Genomic DNA, 18,784 nt, shown 5'->3' with positions numbered 1-18,784 from the left:
ACTAAAGAAACAGGTCAACCTTATCATAATGTTGGTGATTAGACACCAATCTCTGTTATTTTATTAGAATCCTAGTGATCATTTGCCCCTTCTTTACCCTCAGCTCAGTGCCAATTTTTACCTTGAAGTGAAGATCAGAATAATTTGAGAGAAACTTATTGCTGGGGACTAAAGATGAGGAAATCGATTCTACACAAATCAAATTCCGTCTGAATTTCCTAAAAGTTTTTTACTTTTGGGATTCGCGGCACATGGATGGAGGCAAACTGCTGGCAAAATGCGGGCGGCCATTTTACAGATTATAGAAAAAAAAATCACATGACCTCGTGAGATCTTCTAAGGTCCTAGAAGACAAGAGAGAGTAAGACACAAGTTTTCTAGGCAATTGGGGCACTTGCGATTCACAAAAAATTTATTAGGAGCAAATCGAGTTGGACCCAAAACAAATTTCGGGAAATTTACTCATCTCTACTAGGCCACAATATCTGTTAACCAATTTATAGGGTTGTAAAGCTGTTAGGCCGTGTTTTCCGGGCAGCAGGTTTTTCTCCAAGAACCATGCCTTTGTATTTCTCAGGTTGTGATATAATCAGACTAATCTAATAAATTATTTTCTACAGAATTTAGGTGGAGAATCTCTTTAAAGAGGCTCTGTCACCAGATTTTGCAACCCCTATCTGCTATTGCAGCAGATCGGCGCTGCAATGTAGATTACAGTAACGTTTTATTTTTAAAAAACGAGCATTTTTGGCCAAGTTATGACCATTTTTGTAGTTATGCAAATGAGGCTTGCAAAAGTCCAAGTGGGTGTGTTTAAAGTAAAAGTCCAACTGGGCGTGTATTAGGTGCGTACATCGGGGCGTTTTTAATACTTTTACTTGCTGGGCGTTCTGATGAGAAGTATCATCCACTTCTCTTCAGAACGCCCAGCTTCTGGCAGTGCACAGACACAGCGTGTTCTCGAGAGATCACGCTGTGACGTCACTCACAGGTCCTGCATCGTGTCAGACGAGCGAGGACACCGGCACCAGAGGCTTCAGTTGATTCTGCAGCAGCATCGGCGTTAGCAGGTAAGTCGATGTAGCTACTTACCTGCAAACGCTGATGCTGCTGCAGAATCAACTGTAGCCTCTGGTGCCGGTGTCCTCGCTCGTCTGACACGATGCAGGACCTGTGAGTGACGTCACAGCGTGATCTCTCGAGAACACGGCTGTGTCTGCACTGCCAGAAGCTGGGCGTTCTGAAGAGAAGTGGATGATACTTCTCATCAGAACGCCCAGCAAGTAAAAGTATTAAAAACGCCCCGATGTACGCACCTAATACACGCCCACTTGGACTTTTACTTTTAAACACACCCACTTGGACTTTTGCAAGCCTCATTTGCATAACTACAAAAATGGTCATAACTTGGCCAAAAATGCTCGTTTTTTAAAAATAAAAACGTTACTGTAATCTACATTGCAGCGCCTATCTGCTGCAATAGCAGATAGGGGTTGCAAAATCTGGTGACAGAGCCTCTTTAAGTCCTATCAGACTTGTGTTTGCATTTTTTAAGAAGCAGAATTAATGGAGAACTTAACGGTTGTATTATGTCATGTAATAAAAATAATTAACTGGATGGGTGCAGTAGTAAAACAACTAGAAAATTGGAATCTAGAATTGAAGGCTGGAAGCTGGTGCTTACAGAAGGCCACAAAGCATCAGCTGTAGTGATGCAGACTACTGGTGTAGGCTTGAGATAGGTCACAAGCAGAAGTCGTACAGGCAGGATATCACATTCAAGAAGACCAAAATCATTACAGTTAAACAAGTTCAAAAGTCTGGAGAGTAAATGCAGTACAAAATCAGCAAGCGGATAGGTAGTTAGAAAACGGGCAGAACTACACCTCTCAACATTTAAATTGCAACACCAAGAAGGATAAGACACAAGGTTATGCAAATCGAGGAAGTAGCAGGTTTCGCTAAGATCTGCAAATGATTACATTTTCAAGCACCTCGATCCAATCTGTGGCATGTGGGAGGTGGGGGGGGGGGGGGCATAAAATCCTGATTGAAAGCAAAGTTTCTTAGCCACATAAAACCACAAAAATCGGATCATGTGGTGTGGGATGATTGTGCGACGCCTCCTGTAAGTCGAGGTGCCAGTTATCGCAACTTGTCGCAAACTGTGAGGGACAGAATCCTTGCAGAGACCTTGGTTTATCACTCCAGCAGATCACTACACGCCTAGGCCGAGATGTCAGCACTGTTCAATGATGCATGTCCCGGAGGTTGGTAGAACAAATGGGAATAACAGCAAGAGGTGTGCGGAGACTAACCTATGCACGACAGATCATCTGATTGAAAGAATGGCACGTAGTGACTCATTCTGTACTGCAAGTGAATTTGGACGTCACATCCCAAGCCTAGGGCGGCAATCAGTGTCGACACAAACATCAGAAGGCGTTTGCATGACTCTGTGCTACGAGCCAGATGTCGAGCTACAGGTGTTATGTTGAGCACACGCCACCGCTCTCAAAGGCTATCATGGTGCACAGCAAGACGGCAATGCAGGCTGGAATGGAAGTCTATCCTGTGATGAGTCCCACTTTTGTCTCGGACAAAATAATAGCCCGAGATTGGTCTGGAGACCACGTGAACAACGCCATAATGGTCCTACGCCTGGGATTATGGTGTGGGGTGACATAATGTACGGTAACTGGACCCCTCTTGTCTCCATTTCAGGTACACTAACAGCTCGGCATTCTATTGTTTTGGTCGGGGAACCAGTGGTGCAGCCATTTCTCCAAAGTCACACAGAAGCTGTTTTTGAACCGGACAAAGACAGGCCAGATGTTGCTCGTGCTTCTGTGAGCAGCCTGTGTGGCCTAAACGTGCTACTATGGTCTGCAGCGTCTCCCATCGAGCTCATCTGGGACGTTAATGTTTGGCAATTGCAAAGGGCGCTGGCAGCAGCCAATCTTGATGATTTGCGTGCCCAAGTTCTTTCGGGGTGGCATAACATTCCTCAGACAACCTTTAATAACCTCATTGATAGCAGGCTAAGGCGTGGAAGTGCATGTATTTCTGCGCGTGGTGCTCATAATCGATACTGAATAAATCAAGATGTTTGGAATATTTTGTTTACATTTTTTTATCATTAACATGTCTATGGATCCTGTGATTTCCACAATTCCAAAACATTTTGTTCTTGGTATTGCAACTTCAATGTTGAGGAGTGTAGTATGGGAGGAATCGCATTAGATTTACAGGAGCAGGAACTACCGTTGGAAATCAAGCACTGAGCACCAGCAGGATTGACCAACAGGATGACCTCTGACCACTGTGATGTGGTCAGACGAGAACCAATTCTTTGTGAGGAAATACATTCTCTGAGTCTTTCAGATAAACAGCATTACTCTTGAGTTATGTATATACGAAAGCCCCCAGGAGAATTTTCTAATAAGTCCATCCTAGGTTAGGGTCTTCATATAACTCATACTGAGTATGTAAGGTGCGGCCTATGCGGTATTCATGGATTATTTGACTATTGCACCTTTGGACTTTACTATATTATAATATATTTAAACTTCATTTGAGGAAATCGTGTCACACCTTTTAAATATGAAATTTACTATGTACAGTATGAGTACGACCACAAATTGGCCGTAGTAATAGCAGGGAGAAAGGGGATGGGAGGAAACCTCCAGCTCACCAGCTCCACGCTCCTGTGTTCAATATCGCCCGGATCATCCGTTGACGGCACACGGCAGGTAATAGTAGCAAAAGAAGAGAGAAGATCCAGCGATGCGTGGTATAGGTGGGGAAAACTCAGTTTCCACTTTATTAGAGTACAAGCAAACAAAGCTTAGAAAAAACACCAGGAGGAATAACAAGGTGGTAAGAATGGCAATAATGAAAGCCTACGCGTTTCTAGCATTGACTGTGCTCTTAATCATGGCTAAGTCGAAATTGGCCGCCTGTTTGTTTTTTGTGAGACTCATTTTTATTTCTCTTAATGTATATGCAATAATACACTCATTTTGTTTTAAATACAAATTGGCTATTTTAGCACTCGTTCTTTCTCTTGTTGGTTTTGCTATTAACAAACCCTGTGTGTTTTTACATAGCAAGAAGGCGGGACTGAGTAACGCATGACTGCAGGATCAGACTACACAGGGTTTGTTTGTAGTCTGTAACCATGGAGACATATAGGTCTGTATATGAGCTGTAAACATAAAATTGTTGGAGATTTTAAATCAAGACTTTTCAACTTATTTTTAAACAACACAATTTGCAAAACTGCTTAAAGTGGTTGTCCACCATCTGACAACTAATGACCTATCCACCGGATACTTCATCAGTATGTCATCGGTGCGAGTACGACACCCGGACCCCGCACCGATAAGCCACTCTGGTGGGCTGCGGGCACCGGATGTTGTGGCACATCATTCTATGTACGGAGCCTGGAAGCAGTTGGCTCCGTACATAGCATAGTGGCCATGCTGCAGAACTGCTCCTATTCACTTAAATAGGAGCAAAGCTGCAGTAGTGCAGCTCGGCCGCTATTCCGTGGTCAGAGCCAACTGCTTCCGGCATATACCAGACCAGCTAATCTGTGCAGGGTCCGGGTGTCGGACCCCCACAGATCATGTACTGATGACCTATCCAGTGGATAGGTCATCAGTTGTCATAAGCTGGAAAACCCCTTTAACTTTCTATTTTAGATGCATTGCAGCAATAAAAAATATTGGATACAAAGGTATACATGTTTTTAAAGAATTTTTCATGTACTCATGTTTAAAATTTGACACAAGCCAATAATTTGAGTACATATACAGTTAGGTCCAGAATTATTTGGACAGTAACACAATCTTCATGATTTGGGCTCTGCTGCCACCACATTGGATTTGAAATGAAACAACTGAGATGCAATTGAAGTGGAGACTTTCAGGTTTAATTCAAGGGGCTGAACAAAAATATCCTGTGAAACGTTTAGGAATTGCAACCATTTTTCTACACAGCCGCCTCATTTCAGGGGCTCAAAAGTAATTGGACAAATTAACATTACCATAAATAAAATGTTTTCTTTAACCCCTTAAGGACACGGCCAATTTTGGCCTTGAGGACAGAGCAATTTTTTTACATTTTCCCTCTTTGCATCCCCACGCTCATAACTCTTTTATTTTTTGTACGACGTAGTTGTATGAGACTTTGTTTTTTGCGGGACGAGTTGTACTTTATGTACGTACCATTTTTTGGTACAAATACATTATCGTTTAATTTCTATAATTTTTTAATTAGATTAAAATGCAGAAAAAAAGCAGTTGTGCAGCAGTTTTAATATTATTTTTTTTACACCATACACTGATCATCATAAATAATGTTATACATTTGTTGTACAGGTTGTTACGGTCGTGGCGATACCAAATATGTCTATATTATTTCATGTTTTGGGACTTATATTTTAAAAAGTTTATTTATTATAAAAAAATTGTGTTTCTGTGTATTTTATTTACTTTTTATTTATTTACCATTATTTTTTTTTTTACATTCATTTAACTTTTTTTTTAATCCCATAAAGGGATTTATCATTTTGATTTTGTAACTGCAATGTACTGGCATAGATCTATATGCCAGTACATTAGCCTGTTACTAATTGTACACAGGCAGTTGTTAGGGCATACCTCAGTATGCCCTAACAACAGGAAATATGTTCAGACAGCCCTGGGGTCCTTCGCTGGACCCTGGGCTGTCTGGCCATATGAGTTATGGGCTTTGATCGCGTCACAGTTATTTTCTGTGACGCGATCAATGTGCAGTCCCCCCTCTTTGAACGCCGCGATTAGCTTTCATCGCGGCGTTCAAAGGGTTAACGGCGGAGAGAAGCTGTTTCTCTCCTCTCCGCTGTCAGAGCGGGGCCGTGGCTGTGTATTACAGCCATTGCCCCGCTCTCGATCGCGCGCACAGAGACGGCAGAGACTGCTGTCACACAGGACGAGTATGCTCGTCCTAATGCGCGAAGTGCTCGCCGCTCAGGACGAGCATACTCGTCCTGTGTCGGCAACCAGTTAATAATTTGTAGAGAATCCTTTGCATGCAATGTCTGCATGAAGTCTGGAACCCATGGTCATCACCAAATGCTGGGTTTCCTCCTTTGTGATATTTCCCAGGTCTTTACTGCAGCGGTCTTCAGTTGTTGCTTGTTTGTGGGTCTTTCTGCCTATGTTTTGTCTTAAGCAAGTGAAATGCAGCTCGATCAGGTTGAGATCTGGTGATGTACTTGGCCATTGCAGAATATTCCACTTCTTTGTCTTAAACTCCTGGGTTGCTTTCGCAGTATGTTTTGGGTCATTGTCCTTCTGTCCTGTGAAGCGACGGCCAATCAACCTTGCTGCATTTGGTTGAATCTGAGCAGAAAGCAAATCCCTGAACACTTCAGAATTCATCTTGCTGCTTGTCTTCGGTCACATCATCAATAAACATTAGTGACCCAGTGCCTTGGGCAGCCATGCATGTCCATGCCACCACACTGCCCCCACCATGCCATCACACTGCCCCCACCATGCCATCACACTGCCCTCACCATGTTTTACAGAGGATGTGCTGTGCTTTGGATCATGAGTCGTTCCAAGCATTCTCCATACTTTCTTCCTCCCATCATTCTGGTACAGGATGATCTTAGTTTCATGCTGTTCCAGAACTGGGCGGCTTCTTTAGATGTTGTTTGGCAAAGTCTAATCTGGCCTTTCTATTTTTGAGGCTGATTAATGGTTTGCACCTTGTGGTGGACCCGCTGTATTTGCTCTCATGAAGTCTTCTCTTTATGGTAGACTTAGATACTGATACACCTACTTCCAGGAGAGCGTTCTTCACTTGGGTAGATGTTGTGGAGGGGTTTTTCTTCACAATGGAAAGGATCATCCACCACTGTTGTCTTCCGTGGATGTCCAGGCCTTTTGAAGTTCACAATATCGCCAGTGTCCTGTTTTTTTTCAAGAATGTACCAAACTGTTGATTTGGAAACTCCTAACATTTGTGCTATCTCTCTGATGGATTTCTTCATTTTTTTCAGCCTAACGATGGTCTTTTTTACTTGCATTGAGAGCTCCTTTGACCAAATGTTGTGGGTTCACAGCAACAGCTTCCAAATGCAAATACCACACCTGGAATCAACTGCAGACCTTTTACCTGCTTAATTGATGATGGATTAACGAGGGAATAGCCCATGCAGCCCATTAAATAGCTTTTTGAGATAATTGTCCAATTACCTTTGGTCCCTTGAAAAAGAGGAAGCTACATATTAAAGAGCTGTAATTCCTAAACCCTTCCTCAAATTAGGATGTGAATACCCTCAAATTAAAGCTGAGAGTCTGCACTTTAAGCCCATATTGATTATATAACTGTATATTCAATATGTAGTAAACAGCTGAAATGCCAAAACTTGTGTCACTGTCCAAATTATTCTGGACTTAACTGTATGTCCAGGAGTCACAGGTTCCTCACCCCAGGAGGCTTGATAGGATTACACTAGAAATCATGTATCTGCCGAAACAAAAACAATAATTGTGGGCAACTCATGTTGCTGTGGAGCCCTAGCCCTAAATGAGTAATTCAGGATTACAAGAAGGCCCGCTTTTTTTTTTTTCAGGAATAGCACAATGTCTGTCCATAGGGTTTGTCTAGAATTAAACTCATTCCCATTCAAGTGACTGGGGTTGAGCTGCAAATAGAGCCACAGCCGATGAACAAGTGTGGTACTGTTTCTTGAAAAAAAAGCTGACTTATTTTTACTACCCCTTTAGGATGACAACACTTTTTTTGTAATACGTCTGTTAAATTCTGTTATAAAACACACACAACAGCATAAAACATCTGAAAACTTTAGTCAAAATTTATCTGCCAGAGTTCTGCTATTTTTATACAATGTCACACCACTGTCTACCATGCAATTTTTATTAGTTTTTTGACATCTTCTCAATGACATATTGAGTTTGAGATTGTATCAATAATGACTTTATTACTGTAGACCCCTTCTGCTATTTTTTGCTATTTACGTCATCTGATATATGTTCATTCTAGCAGAAAATAAAGCTTCAGCTTTTTTCAGACGTCATACTCTTCAGACAGATACATATGTATCAATGGCTGGGAATAGAGATGAGCAGATTTTCTGAAATTAATTTCGGACCCATTTTGATCACATCAGTCGTTCGATTATATTCAGCGCTAATAAATTTGCTGCAAATCGAAAGTGCCTCGATTGCTCTAAAACTCATGTCCGAATCTCTGATTGTATCCAACCCCTTATAAGCTCTTTAAAGGGGTTGGTTACTTTAGATTTATTTTCACTAATGTGTAGGAGACAGAATTATGTGCCACTACATGGTTATTAAAAGGTCAGCACCGATGAATTCCTCTCTAAAGCACCACCCCCTTGTTAGTACAACCTTCTTCATGGACTGGATGGCGCTCCCGTTTTGAACACGGCCTCCATTAAATAGCACTGTGCATGGCAAGCAAACTTGCACATTTGCAGTGCCGTGCGCAGTGTTATTCAATGGACGCCGCTTTGCGACCAGCTGATGATATATACCAGGTTGATCGGCATATGTCTGCTGGTTATGGTGCTGCATTACTTACAGCTGCACAGTAAATGTACGGCTACAGGGCAAAAAAGTCGGCTGTCAGGGACCTTCGTGATCGCTGAATACAAAATACGGGAAGTGGCAATGCCCAAGGTGATAAATCACGTGATGCCAACAGAAGCCACAAAAATATCCCAATCCTGATGTCCTAAAACTGTACATCTTATCTTTCAAAATGACCATAGGAAAAAGTAAAATTCACTTTAAAACTTTATGTTAGTACTGCTTTATTCTATTAAAAGTAGGCCTCATGCACACGACCACATTGGTTTTCACGGGTCCGTAGCGGTCCACAATGGAAAGGATCATCCACCACTGTTGTCTTCCGTGGATGTCCAGGCCTTTTGAAGTTCACAATATCGCCAGTGTCCTGTTTTTTTTCAAGAATGTACCAAACTGTTGATTTGGAAACTCCTAACATTTGTGCTATCTCTCTGATGGATTTCTTCATTTTTTTCAGCCTAACGATGGTCTTTTTTACTTGCATTGAGAGCTCCTTTGACCAAATGTTGTGGGTTCACAGCAACAGCTTCCAAATGCAAATACCACACCTGGAATCAACTGCAGACCTTTTACCTGCTTAATTGATGATGGATTAACGAGGGAATAGCCCATGCAGCCCATTAAATAGCTTTTTGAGATAATTGTCCAATTACCTTTGGTCCCTTGAAAAAGAGGAAGCTACATATTAAAGAGCTGTAATTCCTAAACCCTTCCTCAAATTAGGATGTGAATACCCTCAAATTAAAGCTGAGAGTCTGCACTTTAAGCCCATATTGATTATATAACTGTATATTCAATATGTAGTAAACAGCTGAAATGCCAAAACTTGTGTCACTGTCCAAATTATTCTGGACTTAACTGTATGTCCAGGAGTCACAGGTTCCTCACCCCAGGAGGCTTGATAGGATTACACTAGAAATCATGTATCTGCCGAAACAAAAACAATAATTGTGGGCAACTCATGTTGCTGTGGAGCCCTAGCCCTAAATGAGTAATTCAGGATTACAAGAAGGCCCGCTTTTTTTTTTTTCAGGAATAGCACAATGTCTGTCCATAGGGTTTGTCTAGAATTAAACTCATTCCCATTCAAGTGACTGGGGTTGAGCTGCAAATAGAGCCACAGCCGATGAACAAGTGTGGTACTGTTTCTTGAAAAAAAAGCTGACTTATTTTTACTACCCCTTTAGGATGACAACACTTTTTTTGTAATACGTCTGTTAAATTCTGTTATAAAACACACACAACAGCATAAAACATCTGAAAACTTTAGTCAAAATTTATCTGCCAGAGTTCTGCTATTTTTATACAATGTCACACCACTGTCTACCATGCAATTTTTATTAGTTTTTTGACATCTTCTCAATGACATATTGAGTTTGAGATTGTATCAATAATGACTTTATTACTGTAGACCCCTTCTGCTATTTTTTGCTATTTACGTCATCTGATATATGTTCATTCTAGCAGAAAATAAAGCTTCAGCTTTTTTCAGACGTCATACTCTTCAGACAGATACATATGTATCAATGGCTGGGAATAGAGATGAGCAGATTTTCTGAAATTAATTTCGGACCCATTTTGATCACATCAGTCGTTCGATTATATTCAGCGCTAATAAATTTGCTGCAAATCGAAAGTGCCTCGATTGCTCTAAAACTCATGTCCGAATCTCTGATTGTATCCAACCCCTTATAAGCTCTTTAAAGGGGTTGGTTACTTTAGATTTATTTTCACTAATGTGTAGGAGACAGAATTATGTGCCACTACATGGTTATTAAAAGGTCAGCACCGATGAATTCCTCTCTAAAGCACCACCCCTTTGTTAGTACAACCTTCTTCATGGACTGGATGGCGCTCCCGTTTTGAACACGGCCTCCATTAAATAGCACTGTGCATGGCAAGCAAACTTGCACATTTGCAGTGCCGTGCGCAGTGTTATTCAATGGACGCCGCTTTGCGACCAGCTGATGATATATACCAGGTTGATCGGCATATGTCTGCTGGTTATGGTGCTGCATTACTTACAGCTGCACAGTAAATGTACGGCTACAGGGCAAAAAAGTCGGCTGTCAGGGACCTTCGTGATCGCTGAATACAAAATACGGGAAGTGGCAATGCCCAAGGTGATAAATCACGTGATGCCAACAGAAGCCACAAAAATATCCCAATCCTGATGTCCTAAAACTGTACATCTTATCTTTCAAAATGACCATAGGAAAAAGTAAAATTCACTTTAAAACTTTATGTTAGTACTGCTTTATTCTATTAAAAGTAGGCCTCATGCACACGACCACATTGGTTTTCACGGTTCCGTAGCGGTCCATCAGACCACAAAAACTCCTTGCTGTGCATCAGTGCGTCATCCGGACTCATGGATCCACAACAATTCACCAGTATTGGTGAATCCGCAATTGCGGACCAGAAAATGACTTGTTCCGAGATTTTGCGGTCCGCAATTGTGGCCCCCGCACCGGTCCGTGTAAATCACAGTTGTGTCCATGGGATGGGTCCGCAATTTATCCACAAAAGTGCGGATAAATTGTGGCCGCAAAAATACAATTGTGCACATGGGGCCTTAGAGTAAAAATTTTAAAAACAGACACATTTTTTGTTTTCTTTTGTTATTTTTCTCTAATAATACATACAAAAAATATCATCAATCCCGTATGAGAAATATCAGAGTGGTTAATGTAAATGTAAGGGTATGTGCACACGTAGTGTTTTCAGATGTTTTTCGATCCAATTAGATGCAGAGCTCTCTCATACTACTGAGAAGACCCTACGTTGGACCCAAGCTAAATATTATAAATGGGCTAACAAACCCGATAAACTTTTGGCGAACAAACTCAGAGATAGACAACGCATAAATAAAGTGTTCAAAATTCAAACTAGAGAGGAACACACTACATCTAACCCCAACCTCATTTATGATACATTCAAACACTTTTATCAAGCCCTGTACTCTAAATCTTACTGTGTTATGGAGATAACAGTGGCCAACTTCCTGTCGCAGGTACAGTTGCCGACCTTAAAATCTGACGCTGTATCTCAACTCAATGCGGTTAGTACAGACGAGGAGATAGAATTGATGATTAAACAACTCAAGTTGGGAAAAGCCCCTGGCCCAGATGGTCTTTCTGCGGCTTACTATAAAAATTTTGCAATTCATTTAATTCCCCATATTTCAAATTACTGTAATGACTTGCTGAAGGGGAAAGCTATGCCCTCCGAATTTCTGGATGCTATGATTGCGGTAATCCCGAAGCCGGGTAGAAACCCTCTGTCCCTGTCAAACTACAGACCAATATCACTTCTAAATCCCGATGCTAAAATCTTTACCTCTATACTAGCCCACCGTCTGAATCTATTCCTACCCACACTAATACATATTGATCAGGTGGGCTTGAATCCACATAGAGAAGCCCCAGATAATATACGTAAATTTCTTAATATTATCGCCCGGGTTCAGGGTGACATTACACCTTGTACTCTTTTAGCTTTAGATATAGAGAAAGCGTTTGACACACTATCCTGGGATAGTTCTACATCAAGTAGGCATACAGAGTCCCTATCTTGCTGCCATACAAACCTTATATACTTCTCCACTAGCCTATCTTAAAATTACCATCTACTTCCTCCTCTCCTATACAAATACACAGCGGTACCTGTCAAGGTTGCCCCCTTTCCCCTGCCCTCTTCACACTAGCCATGGAACCATTAGCGCATCTGATTAGAACCAAATCCAACATAGCAGGAGTTTGTCTTGGATGTATTGAGTACAAATCTAACTTGTTTGCAGACGATTTGTTACTGACTCTCACTAAACCCCTAAAATCCCTTTGTTTCCATACTTGCTCCAAACATCTAAACTATCTTGGAGTAGCGCTGACACCATGATTGGAAGATCTATATGCAGCTAACTTTCCAGCTCTACTTCGCTTCATTCAGCAGGACCTACGCAAATGGGGGTCTTATCTTTTGTCCTGGTTTGGACGGATACACTTTGTTAAGATGGTAGTACCACCACGCCTATTTTATCTGTTTAGAATCTTACCCGTCCTTTTTCCAATGTCTGTACTTCAGGGACTCCAACAGGACGTATCATGTCTTGTTTGGGCAGGTAAGCGACCTAGAATCCGAACATCCACTATGTTTCTTCATAAGCGCATGGGGGTTTCTCCTTACCAAATTTTATTAAATACTTTAGGGCTTCTAGGTTGGCACAACTCTTATTAATACATACATCTAAGGACGTCCCACAATGGGTGGGTCTGGAGTCGGAACTCCTCGCTCCGCATTCTGGGAATACCCTTTTCTAGAGTACCACTAGTCTTCCCAAAGAGGTTAAGGTTAAATCAGTTCAAGCACCATTTGCAGTCTATAATATCCCCGCACACTCCCCTGTTACAGAACCCTGCATTCCCTCCAGGACTCCAGGTTGCACCATTTTCTTGGTGGCTATCTTGCAATCTTATTAAACTTGGCAAACTTTTTACTTGATGATAAGCTTATATCCCATGCCTAATTTAAGACACAGTTTCAACCACCTTTGAGCGAGGAGTTCCGAATGGTACAGATCCTTTCATTTTGGCGTTCCGTGCTGGGAGGTGAGACGTCAATTTCAAATACTGTTTTAGAACGCTATGTTTTATACTCTATCCTACATGTACTCTTTGTTAAATGCTCCACCGGAAGGGCAAAATCTGCCATACCTGCTGAGATCGGAGGAGGATATCCAGTGCCAACTATCTCTAGAACAGTGCAGACACTGTTGTAAATTCTTACATAAAGGAAGTTGGCTGGTTAACCTGTCAGAGACATCTATGAAGATTCTTCACAGAACCTATTTAGTGCCCGAACGGCTCCATTCTATTTACACAAAGCAATGGCGGATTATAATATGGGCGGATCGGGCGGTCGCCCGGGGCCCGAGGCTGCCAGGGGGCCCATTGCGGCCCGAACCGCACACAAACTTCAAAAACTATGCAGTGCTGCCGCGCTGCCCGCTTCCAACTGAATCTGCGTCCGCAGGATGCAGATTCAGTTGGGTTGAATGCTGGAGCCTCGCCCCAGCATTCACTCTGCCGTGAGCGGCTCGGTGCAGGCAGGCGCGATGTAGTCACGTCATCGCGCCTGTCTGCATGGAGTCACTCACAGCAGAGTGCAGAGGAGGAGAAGCAACCCCCACCGTCGTGGGAACCGGGATAGGTAAGTAGTTATGTTTTCTTTTTTATTAGGTACGTACATATGGGGCATTATGCTGTGTCAGCTATGGGGCATTATACTGTGTCAGCTATGGGGCATTATGCTGTGTCAGCTATGGGGCATTATACTGTGTCAGCTATGGGGTATTATACTGTGTCAGCAATGGGGCATTATGCTGTGTCAGCTATGGGGCATTATACTGTGTCAGCTATGGGGTATTATACTGTGTCAGCTATGGGGCATTATACTGTGTCAGCTATGGGGCATTATGCTGTGTCAGCTATGGGGCATTATACTGTGTCAGCTATGGGGCATTATACTGTGTCAGCTATGGGGTATTATACTGTGTCAGCTATGGGGCATTATACTGTGTCAGCTATGGGGCATTATACTGTGTCAGCTATGGGGTATTATACTGTGTCAGCTATGGGGCATTATACTGTGTTGCAGCTATGGGGGCATTATACTGTGTCAGCTATGGGGCATTATACTGTGTCACATCTATGGAGGCATTATACTGTGTCGCATCTATGGAGGCATTATACTATGTCGCAGCTATGGAGGCATTATACTGTGTCGTAGCTATGGGGATATTATACTGTGTCACAGCTATGGAGGCATTATACTGTGTTGCAGCTATGGGGATATTATACTGTGTCGCAGCTATCGAGGCATTATACTGTGTTCCAGCTATGGGGGCATTATACTGTGTCGCAGCTATGGGGATATTATACTGTGTCCCAGCTATGGAGGCAATATACCGTGTAGCAGCTATGGAGATATTATACTGTGTCGCAGCTATGGGGGCATTATACTGTGTTGCAGCTATGAAGGGCATTATACTGTGGGGGCAGCTACGGGGGGCATTATACTGAGCAATTACAAGAGCTGCAGGTCCAAGGGGGGAGACGCTGTGTAGCACAATATACAAGGGGGGATTGTTGTATAGCACTATATAGAAGGGAGCGCCGTGTATCACTATATCTAAGGGGGATTGCTGTGTAGCACTATATACAAGAGGGGGAGGGCTATGTGACGCTATTTACAGAGGGGGAGGACTGTATAGCGCTTTTTACAGGGGGCTGTGTGTGGTGCTATCTACAGTGTTTGACACAATTATATTCAGGGGCGCAGATTATGGTGCTATAATATTTAGGGGCACAATGTTTGTACTATTTTATTCAGGGGCGCAATGTTTGGTGCTATTATATTTAGGGGCACAGTGTGTGGCACCATGATAATATTATCTTTGTTTATAGGTGTGGAAATGTTGGAAAAGTGAGGAGCCAAAGACATCTGAGTGGCAAATTCTGCAGAAATTGATCATGGCCGGGAAAAGTCGTCATGAAGTCTGGACTGGATGGAGAAGAGGAAAAAAACTACGTCGTCACCTGTGAGTCACTAGATTTATAGACAATCTGTCATCTCTACTGACATGTTTATTATAGGAAATCCTTGTATTTCACAAAGTCTTTGTGCAGTCCAGGACTGATAGACAAATAAGTGTTACTATTCCCCTTGTCAGGAGAATGTGTCCCTACACGGTGCGATACTGTCAGCGATGGTTGGAGACTGTCAGTATGTGGGGACACAGCCTTTTGACAAGGGGAGTAGTAACACCCATTTGTTAATGTCTGGACAAAAAGGAAGTGTTAACAATAGTTACAGGGCGGCGGTGGAGAAGGGGGGGCCCAACTATGGGTAACAGCCCAGGGCCTATGGTCTACTTAATCCGCCACTGACCCAAAGACCTCACCACTTTGTTTTAGGAACTGTGATTCCATAGGCTCTATGTATCATATGTGGTGAATATGTCCCATTGTAAGTACATTTTGGGACTCCATTTGTCAACTTATATCTTATGTATTGGGCCTTTCTTTTCATAAGAGACCTTCAGTTTTTTTTACTGGGAGACAGGCCCATTGGTCTGCGATATGCTCCCTTCAAACTAGCTCAATATATATTATTGACTTCCCGTATTCATATTGCTTCTAGATGGAAGACAGATAGACTTTCCATTACCGAAGTCAAGAATAGAGTAGATAAAATAGCCATATATGAGAAAATTGAAGCTGTCCGTACTGATAGCCTTGGATACTCTCCTCCCATTCTTCTCATCAGTTGTATTATGTGTCACTTTAACCCCTTAAGGACACAGCCTGTTTTGGCTTTAAAGACACAGACAATTTTTTCAAATCCGACGTGCCACTTTATGTCATAATAACTTTGGAATGCTTTTATGTATGCAAGTGATTATGAGACTGTTTTCTCGTGACACAATGTACTTTATGTCAGTGGTAAAATTTGATCGATATATTCAGTGTTTTTTAGTGAAAAACCCAAAAATTCGGAGAGAATTTGCAAAAATTTTCATTTTTTTAATTTAAATGTATTTACTTGTAAGACAGATAGTAATACCACACAAAATAGTTACTATTTAACATTTTCCGTGTCTATTTTATGTTTGCATTGTTTTTTTAAAGTCCTATTATTTTTCTAGGACATTACAAGGCTCAGAACTTTAGCAGCAATTTCTCACATTTTCAAGAAAATTTCAAAAGGCTATTTTTTCAGAGACCAGTTCAGTTCTGAATTGGCTTTGAGGGCCTTATATATTAGAAAGTCACCCCATTTTAAAAACTTGACCCCCCCCCCCCCCCTCAAAGCATTCAAAACAGCATTCAGAAAGTTTCTTAACCCTATAGGAGTTTCACAGGAATTAAATCAATGTAGAGGGGAAATTTACAATTTTCAGTTTTTTTTGCCAAAATTCATCTCTAATACATTTTTTTCTTCAACACAGAAAGATTTACCAGAGAAATTAAACTCAATATATATTGCCCAGATTGTGCAGTTTTTAGAAATATCGCACATGTGACCCTAGTGTGCTGAAACACAGGCCTCAGAAGCAAAGGAGCACCTAGTGGATTTTAGGGCCGCCTTTTTTTAGAATATATTTTAGGCACCATATCAGGTTTGAAGAGGTCTTGTGGGGCCAAAACAGTGGAAACCCCACAAAAGTGACCCCATTTTGGATATTAAACCCCTCAAGAAATTTATCTAGGGGTATAGTTAGCATTTTGACCCCACAGTTTCTTTACTAAACTTATTGGAATTACTATGTAAAAATGAAAATTGACTTTTTTCTGAAATAACGTAGAAATTTTAACATTTTACAAGGAATAAATGAGAAAAAGCACCCCAACATTTGTAAAGAATTTTCTCCCAATTACGGAATATTTTTTCTAATAAATTGTAGTTTTAGCTCATATGTTTTCATTTTTACAATAGATAAAGGAGAAACAGCACCCCAACATTTGTAAAGCAAACTCTTCTGAGCACAGCAATACCCCATATGTGGTCATAAACTGTTGATTTTACACACCGCAGGGCTCAGAATGGCAGGAGCGCTACTTGGCATGTAGATTTTGGTCGATTGTTTTTTGGACGCCATGTCGCATTTGCAGAGCCCCTGAGGTACCTGTACAGTAGAAATCCCTGAGAAGTGACTGCATTTTGAAAACTATACCCCTCAGGGTAATCATCTAGGAGTGTAGTGAGCATTTTGATCCCACAGGTGTTTCATTGATTGTATTAGAATGAAGCAGTGAAATTCTGTATTTTTGCGCCCAATTTTATTTTCACAAGGGGTAATAGGAGAAAAAAATAACACACAATTTGTTGCCCAATTTCTCCCGAGTATGACAATACCCCATGTGTGGCCCTAAACTGCTGTTTGGGCACATGGCAGAGCTTAAAATGGAAGGAGCGCCATTTGGCTTTTAGAGCGCAGATTTTGCTGGACTGGTGTATGGCCGCCATGTCGCATTTGAAGAGTTCTCTTAGGCACCAGAGTCAGTGTAAAACCCTGAGAAGTGACCCCATTTTGTAAACTACACCCCTCAAGGCATTTATCATTTGCCTGGACATAAGACAGGGCTTAGGAGTGAAAGTGCAAATGCGCATGTGAGGCCTATTTTGGTGATTTTTGCAGCATTGGCCCATAATGGCAGGGCCCCCAAGTAGTGACCCCCATTTTGGAACTGCACCCCTCAAGGCATTTGTTAAGGGGTGTAGTGAGCATTTTGACCACACAGGTTTTTTTTGTTTTTTATTAGAAATGAATGCTCAGTGGATGGTGCAAAGTGAAAATTGCAAATTTCCAAAGGTATATACAATTTTAGTGCACAATATGTTATGCCCAGTTCGTACCACTGAAGACAAATACCTCAAACTGTTAAGCGGGTTCTCCCGTGTATAGCAATGCCACATATGTGGACGTAAACTGCGGTTTGGGCACGCTGCAGGGCACAGAAGGGAGGGAGCGCCATTTGGCTTTCGGCATGCAGATTTTGCTTCGTTGTAGTTTTGTTTGGGGTTTTGCTGGTATTTCAGTTTATAATCTGGGGGCATATGTAAACTGTGCAGGGTACATCAGGGCATAATAAGAGGGTATAATAATGGGTTAAATAAATAATAATTCATAGATGTGTGTCCGGTGTTGCTGTAATGACGGGGGTGGGGAGACAGACAAGTGAGCCCTAATCTACCCACCTGTAATGACGGGGGTAGGGAAACGGACAAGTGAGCCCTAATCTACCCACCACTCTGTCCCTGCCTACTTTCAACAACCCTCCCTAGGCGACGGGGTACAACTGGGTGGCGGTCCCTACGCTCAGTAAGTGCAAGAGACAAACAGACAAGGGAACACAAAGCAAAGGGAAAAGGGGCAGTTGCCCACGGCAACACCGTGAGCAACAAGAGTGGTGAACGAGCCGAGTCAAACCAGGAGAGCACGAGGTACCAAACGCAGAGCAGGAGAGTAGTCAGAAAGCCAGGGTCAGTATGGAGCAATATCAAATAGTCAGAAGCTGTAGCTGGGCCAGGAAACCACACGAGAAGAATCACAAGCAAAGGAGGAACAGGAAAGGCAGGTATAAATAGACAGA

The sequence above is a fragment of the Rhinoderma darwinii genome, chromosome 3 (assembly GCF_050947455.1).
Source record: "Rhinoderma darwinii isolate aRhiDar2 chromosome 3, aRhiDar2.hap1, whole genome shotgun sequence".
In the NCBI taxonomy this organism is placed as follows: domain Eukaryota; kingdom Metazoa; phylum Chordata; class Amphibia; order Anura; family Rhinodermatidae; genus Rhinoderma; species Rhinoderma darwinii.
The sequence above is the reverse complement of the archived record's forward strand: the minus strand, read 5'-3'. Positions refer to the sequence as shown.